The sequence below is a fragment of the Triticum dicoccoides genome, chromosome 7B (assembly GCF_002162155.2).
Source record: "Triticum dicoccoides isolate Atlit2015 ecotype Zavitan chromosome 7B, WEW_v2.0, whole genome shotgun sequence".
Taxonomy (NCBI): Eukaryota; Viridiplantae; Streptophyta; class Magnoliopsida; order Poales; family Poaceae; genus Triticum; species Triticum dicoccoides.
Genome location: NC_041393.1, coordinates 739648934 through 739659183, shown reverse-complemented (window position 1 = coordinate 739659183; position 10250 = coordinate 739648934).

Genomic DNA, 10250 nt, shown 5'->3' with positions numbered 1-10250 from the left:
GCACGGTGAGGTCCATGGAGACCTTAGTGAGCTCCCTCGTCGGTTCCTGTTCTGTCTGCATGATCTCGCCCTCCTCGTGCACAACCATCTCTCGCTTGGTCTGGGGCATTACAAAGCTTTACCGTCCCATATTTTATACTCTGCGCATAACTCTTCTCCCTCATACCAAGGAAGGCAGTAGTTTGAGTTTTCTGGACAAATTTACCCCTGCGCATGAGTAAGCTGCATAAATATCGACAGTAAATGCGCATGCAATGGTTGGTTGGTCCTCCTTCCTTTTCACTTGAGTTGGCTTCCCCAGGCGGTCAAGCCGCATCCGGCGCTGCATGTGTTTGCCTGTAGCCATTTTCTGCTTTGGAAACTGGCGCGATTAATGGGGGCAAAACTAATCAAGCGGGGGCACAGATGGAAACCAACGCGGACGCGCAGACTAATCTGAGAAAAACAAGAAAAAGTTATACGCAAAGTGCATTAAATCAACACATGCAAGTATCAAAAGGAGAGTCACGGCATGCATGCATGCGTTGTAATTAATGCATCAGTAACCGCAAATTACTGAAATATATTGAGTGTGGTGCTTTGATGTGTCATGTCAACTCGTACATCAATGAGAAGTTTGATTATCCTCTCCCTCATGGACTTAACTGCACCTGCCTTTGGTTGTATGACAGGTTGGCCACCCACCTGTCGGGCCCACATGTCATACACGCAAAGGCAGGAGCGTCCCTCCCTCGCCCATGAGCGTGGGGGCTGGCAAGACTCGGAGAAGCTTTCGCTACACGCTCTCCCTCCCGCACGCGATGGACTTGCAGCAGTTCAATCGGTGTCATATGGCCAGAAGCGTACTGTAGTACTCCTCCCGTACAGTAGTACTCCATCATTGTTCGACTTCCCGAAGAGGCGAAGAGCCAAGCGCAGCCCGGACGCTCATGTGGCAGTTTCATGTGTAGAGTAGTCTTGGATAGCGTGTACCATGCCTGTAAGCTTATAAAATCGTTCGGGTTGGCTCCATGCTATGTGGCCGTCTCGAAGTTTTTTAAAAAAAATTAAAATAGTCTTTTGGCCCTACCTGTCACCCTGGTGATTGTAGTTTGCATGCTCATCTGGTCAAGACAGGAATATATATTTTAATTTGTTTTTTTTCGAAAAGGGGGGACTCCCCGGCCTCTGCATCAGAACGATGCATACGGCCACATATATTTTAATTTGTAGTGGCTAAATTTTAGAGGTTGCAGCAAATATATTGTACACTGCGGGTCTTTCAGCCAAGTTTAGAGGCAAGCATGTGGGGCCAGTGCTATGATGTGTCGCGTCAACTCGTACGACGAGGAGAAACTTGATTTTACTACACGCCTTCTCCCTCGCCCATGCGCGCGGTTGCTCGCAAATGAGGACATGCTTTTGCTTAGTAGTACTTCTACAACAAGCTATCCGTCCCCTCACGGTGGACGGACGTGTAGCAGTGGATTCGACACTGTAGAAGCAGTAGTAGTAACATCATTGTTTGTCTTCTCGAAGAGGCGAAGAGCCAAGCGCAAACCGAACATTGCACGAGACAAAATTGTTATGTGAGCCCACTATTGTACTATAACTACTTGCTAGTATAGCCCTGTAAACCAGAAGGAGTATTTGCCCTTCTAGAGATTTCAACAAGAGACTAGACTAAACCGAGACGGAGTACATATGGAGCAAAATGAGTGAATCTGCACCATAAATAAATACGTACTAGTTCTATCGTTTTCCTCTCCGAGGTGCACAATATTGAGTATACTGACTAGTCTATTTTTGATATGCATTTACATTTTTTTTTGACACAGTACAGACGCAAGCGCTCATATACACGCTCATACACTCACTCCTATGAACGCACACACGCAGGCACTATCATCTTGAAATTTACGAAGTCACCATAGGCACCTCGTCATCGACGGGTCCATAGGTGCTTGAATGCCAAGGAGGGAGAGGGTAGCGGTTCCCGAGATGTTGAACGGTCAATGATGCATCCTCAATTACATGCAGAGGGAATTAATTGGAGAAGCAGAATAGAGCCAACACGATGTGAATGCAACAGAGTTTGGACTCTCATATAATAAAGGCGACCCGCCACTCCAATCCATCTACTCCCAAGTCTCTGCGCAACACTGCTCACTCCAATCCAAGACCAAGTGACCGGAAGCCACAAGCACCTATGGAGGCGATGGACACGAGCGGCAGTCGGCTATGCCAAATGATGCTGGCAAGCGCAGGCATCGTATCCCTTGCCGACGCCGGCTTCGCCTCTCGCATGGACGACATGATGGTCAACTCCATCCGCAAGTTCACCGCCATCAAGAAGCACGCGGACGACCTTGCCGTACTGCTCCAGCCCGCGCGCCCAGGATCCTCATTGCCTGCCACCCTCATGGGCCTCCATGGTGACGAACTCTTTCAAGCCCTGGTGGCCCTGCAAGTGGCGGAGGTCGCGACGAAGAATGTGCACCTCAAGGCTGCGCTCGCCGTGCAGCGCCTCTCCATGCAAGAAACCATCGACCTGCACATCCATGTCTACGAGGAAATCTTCTACATAGGCCACTACAAGGCAAGCGAGGACAGAAAGATGTTGGCCTTCTTCCGGCGGCTGGAATCTTTGGACGTCATTGTTCAGAAGCACGTCGACCTGGCCACGAAAGCCGCTGCTACTTAGGAGCTGTTCAGTGGGCCGGCGCCCTGAGTCGAGGAGGTGGACGTCGTCGATGGATGCATCTCTTCTTCTTGCCTCCTGTAACTAGCACTGCATTGCCTCGTGGCCTTAATGTATTATTAGTATAGTACTCCCTCCGTTCCCAAATATAAGTCTTTCTAAAGATTCCAGCAAGTGACTACTGCATCCGGAGCAAAATGAGTGAATCTACACTCTAAACCATGTCTACATACATCTGTATGCTGTATTCCATTTGAAATAGTATGTAAAAAGGCTTATACTCCCTCCATCCTTAAAAGAGTGTACTTCCAACTTTGTTGGAAAGTCAAACTTTTTTATATTTGACCATATTTATATAATAATAGACTAACATTTATGCCATCAAATTACTCATTAGATTCATGATAAAATATATTTTTGTCATATAACCATTTGGTTTCACAAGCATTGATATATTTTTGTACAAACTCAGTCAAACTTTGAGATAGTTTGACCCTCCAAGAAAGTTGGAAGTACACTCTTTGAAGGACGGGGGGAGTATTTATGAACGGAGGGAGTATATGGCATTTTTATTCCAGTTGTAACGTTTTCACTGTGATGTGGGGCCGCAGTTGAGCAAACCCACCCCTCCCACCAGGCGTCGGCCGAGTTTAGAATTAGAAGAGAGAAACGATGGAGGAAAGCTAGCTGTAGCACTGACGTTGTTGTCAGATGGGACTCGTGTTTATAGAATAGGAGTACTGAGCACTCGTGCCTCTTTTTTTTAGGGAAAAATTCATTGTATGTCTAGTACCACTAGTTGGGTGCGTGCGACCTATAGCTGTCATCACTTTAGGTCTCCTTTTCGAACCGCGGCTACGCTTCACAGTACATATTTTTTCACGCATTTATCCTCCTATATTTACTCCTAGGCTATTTCCACGTGCTCCCATTCGTGGACATGTGGGACATAGAGCATCTGGGTCATAGTGCATGCACGACTCGGAGCATATGCCGGGGTACTTTACATTTCAGACCTCAGAATTACATGCAAACCCCCCGCAGAAGAATAAATAAATGAATGAATTACTACATGAAACCGGATTATTTTCATGAAAACTAGAGCACGTTCATTAAATTTTGGACATAACACGTTTATAAAAAATGATTGGACCTAAACCAGTCTAAGGGCCTCTTTGATTTTTCCGGCAAAAAAAAGGGCCTCTTTGATTCGCAGGATACTGAAAACACAGGAATGGGGAAAGTATGATGGCGATGAACCGAGACGAGGAGAACTCTATCTCGGTTAGAGGTTAGAGTTGGATTCTAACCCTGAACTAACTCTAAACCAAAGAGGTGTATGGGTGGTAGGGTTACACTACTAGGGAAAAGCCTATACATAGAATCTTATCAGCAGCGCGCTTTAATATAAGGCGCTGCTGCTAATTAGTAGTAGCATGCTCAGGAGTAACTCGCTGCTGAAACCAATATAGCAGTAGTGCGCCCTCTCAAAGACGAGCTACTGCTATAATTCCCACGAGGCCGCCACGAGGCTAGTTATAGCAGCAACGCGTTATAACGATGGGCGCTACTGCTACGTAGCATAGTAGCAGTGCATTTCTGCAATAAGCGCTACTGCTAAATTTACTACAAAAATTTAGCCCCATCTCCTCTATCTGATCCACTCACACAGTCACACACTAGCTCACTGGATCCCATCTCAATCCCCAGAGCCGGTCCACCCCCGTCGCCCCTCCTTCGTCTGCGCCGCCGTCACCTCCTCCTCCTTGCTGGACTCGGTACCGGCCTCCTCCTCCGTCCTCCCTCTCCACTCGCCGCTGGCTGGCCCCTCCTCGCGCCGCCTTCCTCCTCCGTCCTCCCTCCACTGGCCGCCCCGGCCGGCCCCTCCTCGCTCCGCCTTCCTCCTCCATCCTACTCTCTTCTCCCTCCTCGAGTCGCCCCTCCTTCTCCCTCCTGCCCGCTACATTTTGATTTAGTAGCTAGGCTAGTTCATATGCAACATTTTGATTTAGTTGATACGATTTAGTTGATTTAGTAGGCTAGTTGATTTAGTTGACTTAGAACATTTTGATTTAGTTGATTTAATCGGCTAGTTCATTTAATTGATTTAGTTGACTTAGAACATTTTGATTTAGTTGATTTAATAGGCTAGTTCATTTAGTTGATTTAGTTGACTTAGAACATTTTGATTTAGTTGATTTAGTAGGCTAGTTCATTTAATTAGTTGATTTAGAACATTTTGATTTAGTTGATTTAGTAGGATAGTTGATTTAGTTGATTTAGAACATTTTGATTTAGTTGATTTAGTAGGCTAGTTGATTTAGTTGACTTAGAACATTTTGATTTAGTTGATCGTTAATCTTTTGCTCATATTGCTTTAGGAAAAATGGCACCACCACCACCACTATGTCGACTGTGCAAGTCAAGATGCGCCAGCAGCCTTGCAACTGGCAAGCTGTTCGGCATCTACTTCTAGCCGAGTTTTCATCATGCGGCAGTAAGAAATTAGATGAAATGTAATAACTATTTTGTTTTTAGTGTTGGCATTACTGCATTGTGTCATTTTGCTTATTTTACATAGATCGTCCCATGCAATGTGAGGTTGAAATTCAACAAGCTGACAGGAGACACTGTGACATTTGAGGCTCCTGGGGGGCCGTACACTATGGAGGTCGAGAAAGGACGTAATATGTCAAATATTGGAGGAGATTGATGGGCCCGTTTCGTCGCTCGCATGCGTCTTACTGGTGGTGAGTTGATCAGCTTCTCCTTCCGAGCAGAAAGACCCAAGCTAGCTGTCATTTATCTCAACCTGGTGGAAGATGATGAAGATGACGAAGATGATGTAGATGATGAAGATGATGAAGATAATGAGGACCCACTCGATGAAGATGATGAGGACCCACTTCATGAAGCCATCGTAGCTCAAAGAACAAGGCTGAGTGAGGAGGAGGTGTCCAACCTATGGGACATAATTCCGCCACGTGCTAACTTTGTCGGGGTGCCATTCGTGACTCGCTTGACAAATACCATGGTTGATCGACATGATATGGTATGTTATACTTACAAATGCAAATTATCCGATGAATTACTTAGTGTACAGTCCAATGATATGGTATGTTGTGTGGAATCTAGTCGATGATATGTTTTAGTGGAGAGTTCGATCACATGCTTATTAGTGTAGAATCTAACGAAACTATTAATAGTGTAGATAATCCATATGTACTTATTTGCGAGGCTATTTATTAATTGATATGCTTTTCTTATTCAGAAATTGGCAAAGAGCATATCTGTGAGTTATGGTATCGAGCCTGATGAAGAAGGCTCGGCTGGACTACGCCTTACTGCAAGGGGCTCCGTCACAACCTGTACTTACCGCGTGGACACGGACGGTCACACACACTTAAACTCGGTTGGGTGGAAGAAATTCCTCGATGGCAAGAATCTTCGTGTTGGACAGGCCATCCTAATTACTATCAGGAACACGAACCGCCCAGGCTTAAGGATGATGATTGTCTTTGATATCATCTAGAACTACATATGTGTGTGTGTGGCTATATCATCTAGAACTACATACGTGTGTGTGGCTATATCATCTAGAACTACATATGATGATCGTCGTCGATATCATCTAGAACTACATATGATGATGGCCGTTGATATGACCTTGTACTGCTTGAGGATGCATGTTGACTATGCATGAAATTGTTATCTAGTACTCCCTTCGTTACAAATTACTCGTCGTGGTTTGAACTAAAACCATGACGAGTAATCTGGAACGAAGGGAGTACTACCTAGTAATGGTTTATGAATTTGATATCTACTAGCAGTACCTAGTATCTAGTATCTGAAAGGGAAACTGAAAGGGAAAGGGGTAATGGGAAAATGATGAAAGATATAGCAGTAGCGAGGGATGGTGAAATCGCTATAGCTAGGTAATAGTAGCACGTTCTTAAAAAGCGCTACTGATATCGTAAACAGTAGTAGCGCGTGTAAGGGCCGCGCTACTACTATGAGTTAGCCGTAGCGCCTTATTAGTAGCGCGTCCACCTGCGCTGCTGCTAGCCTCAAAACCCACGCTACTACTAGGGTTTTCCCTAGTAGTGTTAGATTGACAATAAATGCTCTATCTCAATCATTTGACTTCTTTGGACCCTATTTCCTGCCGGATTTGTGGCTGGCTCTTTTGTGGCCTCCTCCCGCTCAAAATTGACATAAACGAACCGTCTATACAAATCAAGCATGCAAAACATGATAATTTTTACTTTGTCCATACAAATGAGATATCCCACTTAAACATACAAGTCGTCAATCATGCTTAAATAAAAAAACACTTCATGAAACAAAGAATGAGCTAACTCATCACGGAAGTCATTCACGATAGGGAGGGAGCCCGGAGCCCCTCACACACCGAGGGAGGAGCTCGCCATCATCGCTCTGGAGAAAGGCCCTGTAGAGCCCAAGCCCCGTGAACCCCTCTGACGCCGGCCCTTGCGAGTTGAGGTCGACACCGGCATGGGTAGCAGGGCCGCTTGCCGCCGATTGGGAACATAATCTTTGGGCCTCTAGAAATAATGCAAGCCTGTAACTAAAATACCTAGAAAGGTGAACTGAATCTTTGGGCCTCTAGAAATAATGCAAGCCTGAAACTGAAATACCTAGAAAGGTGAACTGAATCTTTGGGCCTCTAGAAATAATGCAAGCCTGAAAGTGAAATACCTAGAAAGGTGAACTGAATCTTTGGTCCTCTAGAAATAATGCAAGCCTGAAACTGAAATACCTAGAAAGGTGAACTGAATCTTTGGGCCTCTAGAAATAATGCAAGCCTAAAATTGAAATACCTAGAAAGGTGAACTGAATCTTTGGGCCTCTAGAAATAATGCATGCCTGAAATTGAAATACCTAGAAAGGTGACCTAAATCTTTGAGCCTCTAGAAAGATTTATTACCTCCTCAAGCAGCATCAAACAATTCCATGCGTGCACCACAAATCTATACCAAGTTTGATCAGGATCTACTTTTCCAAATCAGAATTAGCGCTAGAGCAAGCAAGGTCAATGATATGGCCGTGAGATAGAGAAGGAACGAACAAACTCACCCCTCTCGCGACCTCCCTGGTAGATGCGCCTCCGCCGCGCACGACAGAGGGAGAAAAACGACTGGTGAAGGTGGAGCAGGGCGACCTTCGAAGGCCGGAGGGAGAGGGCGGCCAGAGTAGGGCGGCGGAGGCCGGAAGGAGAGGGCGGACGGAGGAGAGAGAGGGCGAGCGGCGCTTGGGCGGGCGGCCCAATGGGGAATAGAGAGGAGTAGTGCGAGACGGGGGGAGCGATCTGGCACGGGCAGGGGAGATTTTTTTAGTTCTCTTTTAGTGGGCCCGAGGATAAATAACCGAATTAGAACCTCTCCACCAGGCTAGTTTTTTTAGCTGGGTTAGAGCAAACTAGCTCAAACTAACCCCTCTTGTTTCGATAATTTGAGGCTATTTCAACCCAAACTAGCTCTAACTCAGGGATCCAAACAAAGAGGAGTGTTACTGTACATGCTACAGTGTGGACCGTAGCACATTGTTTTTTATGGCCATATCACCACATTGTTTTCTATTGCTGGTTCACTGGGCTACCGTGGTTCGCACTGCTGATTCACTGGGCTGCCGTGGTTCGCACTCATCCGACCTGAGTAGTACATAGTATAGTATTAGTATATATCGCATCATTCTTTGCTCCTTCTTACTACACCGACATGTGGGAGAGCCAGCATCCGGGTCGACGTGTCATGCACCAGATTAGAATGCGGAATGGAAGGGGGGCATCACCCCGGTCGGAGCGCCAGTAATTCATGACTATAGTGAGTGGTCATATCACAAGTCTTTCCAGCAGTAACGCGTCATCAAATCGCACAGCCCCACTCGCTCACCCTCCTCGCCTCTCTGTCAAACCGCCTACCCGAAAACTGCCGCGCATACTGCCCGGGAAAAGCCCCGCCCTCAACTTTTAACTACGCGAAAATAGTTTGAGCTTGTTCGTTCTATATAAATATAGTACTTACTGTATGTTTATTCACCCGTGGGGTTGTTCAATGAATGGAGGGGCGGGGAGCACAAGTGAACAATAATGTAGTACTACTGGTAGTAAGTAGGAGTCGTTAAGTAGTCACCTTAAATAGAGAGTTTATTTTCTTTAATGCCACATACACAAATTGAAACGCTTGTTGTGGAGAGAAAAAAGATAATAACTCCACTATATATGGAGGCAGAGGCCTGAGCGCTTGCTTTACTAGGATTGCTCTCTTCATTCTCTCATCCTCTCCAAATATAAACCAGACAGCGGTAGCGACATTTTCTCTCTGCTCACCGCTGGTCACAGATCCGGTCGGATCCCTTCGGTCGGTGTGTGTAGAGGACTAAAAGGTGCATAGCTCATGCGGTCATCACCGCCGAGGGAGGAAACCCACAGCTGCCGGAGGGGCCCGATGCTCTGCCTGTGCCGTTCTCTCCGACACAGCGCAGGCTCGGGAGGTCCTCCGACCCTTCTTCCTCCCTGCCATGTATTGTCCGCAGATCCGACCTGCCGCCACCGACATCCCGACAACCCTTAGGTATAAGTTCTTCGAAAGCGGCCTTGCTCTACTGCCCCAGCTCGCCATGTGTCTGCATGTGCATCTTTTTGTACTCCCATCAGCTCTTCCAAAGCCACCTAAATTTTTAGTATTATTAGAGGTAAAGCTACTTCATGCATTCGAATCTAGGGCTTTGTTCAAACAACGAAGAAAGGGGGGAAAGTTGTAGCATGAATCTAGGACTTGATTCAAAGAGGAAATAATATGGTGAAAGTAGTAGAGACCGGATACCCAACCGGTCTCTTGGTTGAAAAGGGAAATAATGGGAAAATGTAGTACAAACTGGATAAGGAACAGATCTATTATTGGTTGAAAAAAGGATAGAAAGTGGCGGCTGGTGGACAAGTCAACAGAGTATGTCTAGGATTAGATTTGCTGCCATCACATAGTAAAAGATCTCCAGGATTAGATTTGCTGCCCTCACATAGTAAAAGGTCTCGAGGATTAGATTCGCTGCCCTCACATAGTAAAAGGTCACAGGATTAGATTTGCTGCCCTCGCATAGTAAAAGGTCTCCAGGATTAGATTTGCTGCCCTCACATAGTAAAAGGTCTCCAGGATTAGATTTGCTGCCCTCACATAGTACAAGGTCTCCAGGATTAGGTTTGCTGCCCTCACATAGCATGAACAAACTCGGCATCACCACTTTTTGCCTCGTTGTAGGTACATTGTGCTGATGCGTCCACTGTCGCATGTCCTTATACCAACCTTTTGTTGTTGTTAATGTAAGGGCGCATGTAAAATGAAGCGATCACACTTTTACCTTAGGGACATGTCTAACCAGTGTTATTGTTAATCTAATGCCTCCAGTGATAAGACACAATTAATCTGTGTTACAAATGGCACTCCTGCTATTTTCCCCAGTATGATAAGTAAGTTGCTCCTTTACGCTGCAGAGTGTCCTGGTGTCCCCACGGTCCCATGCCCTTAAACCAACTCTTTAGATGTTGTTGATT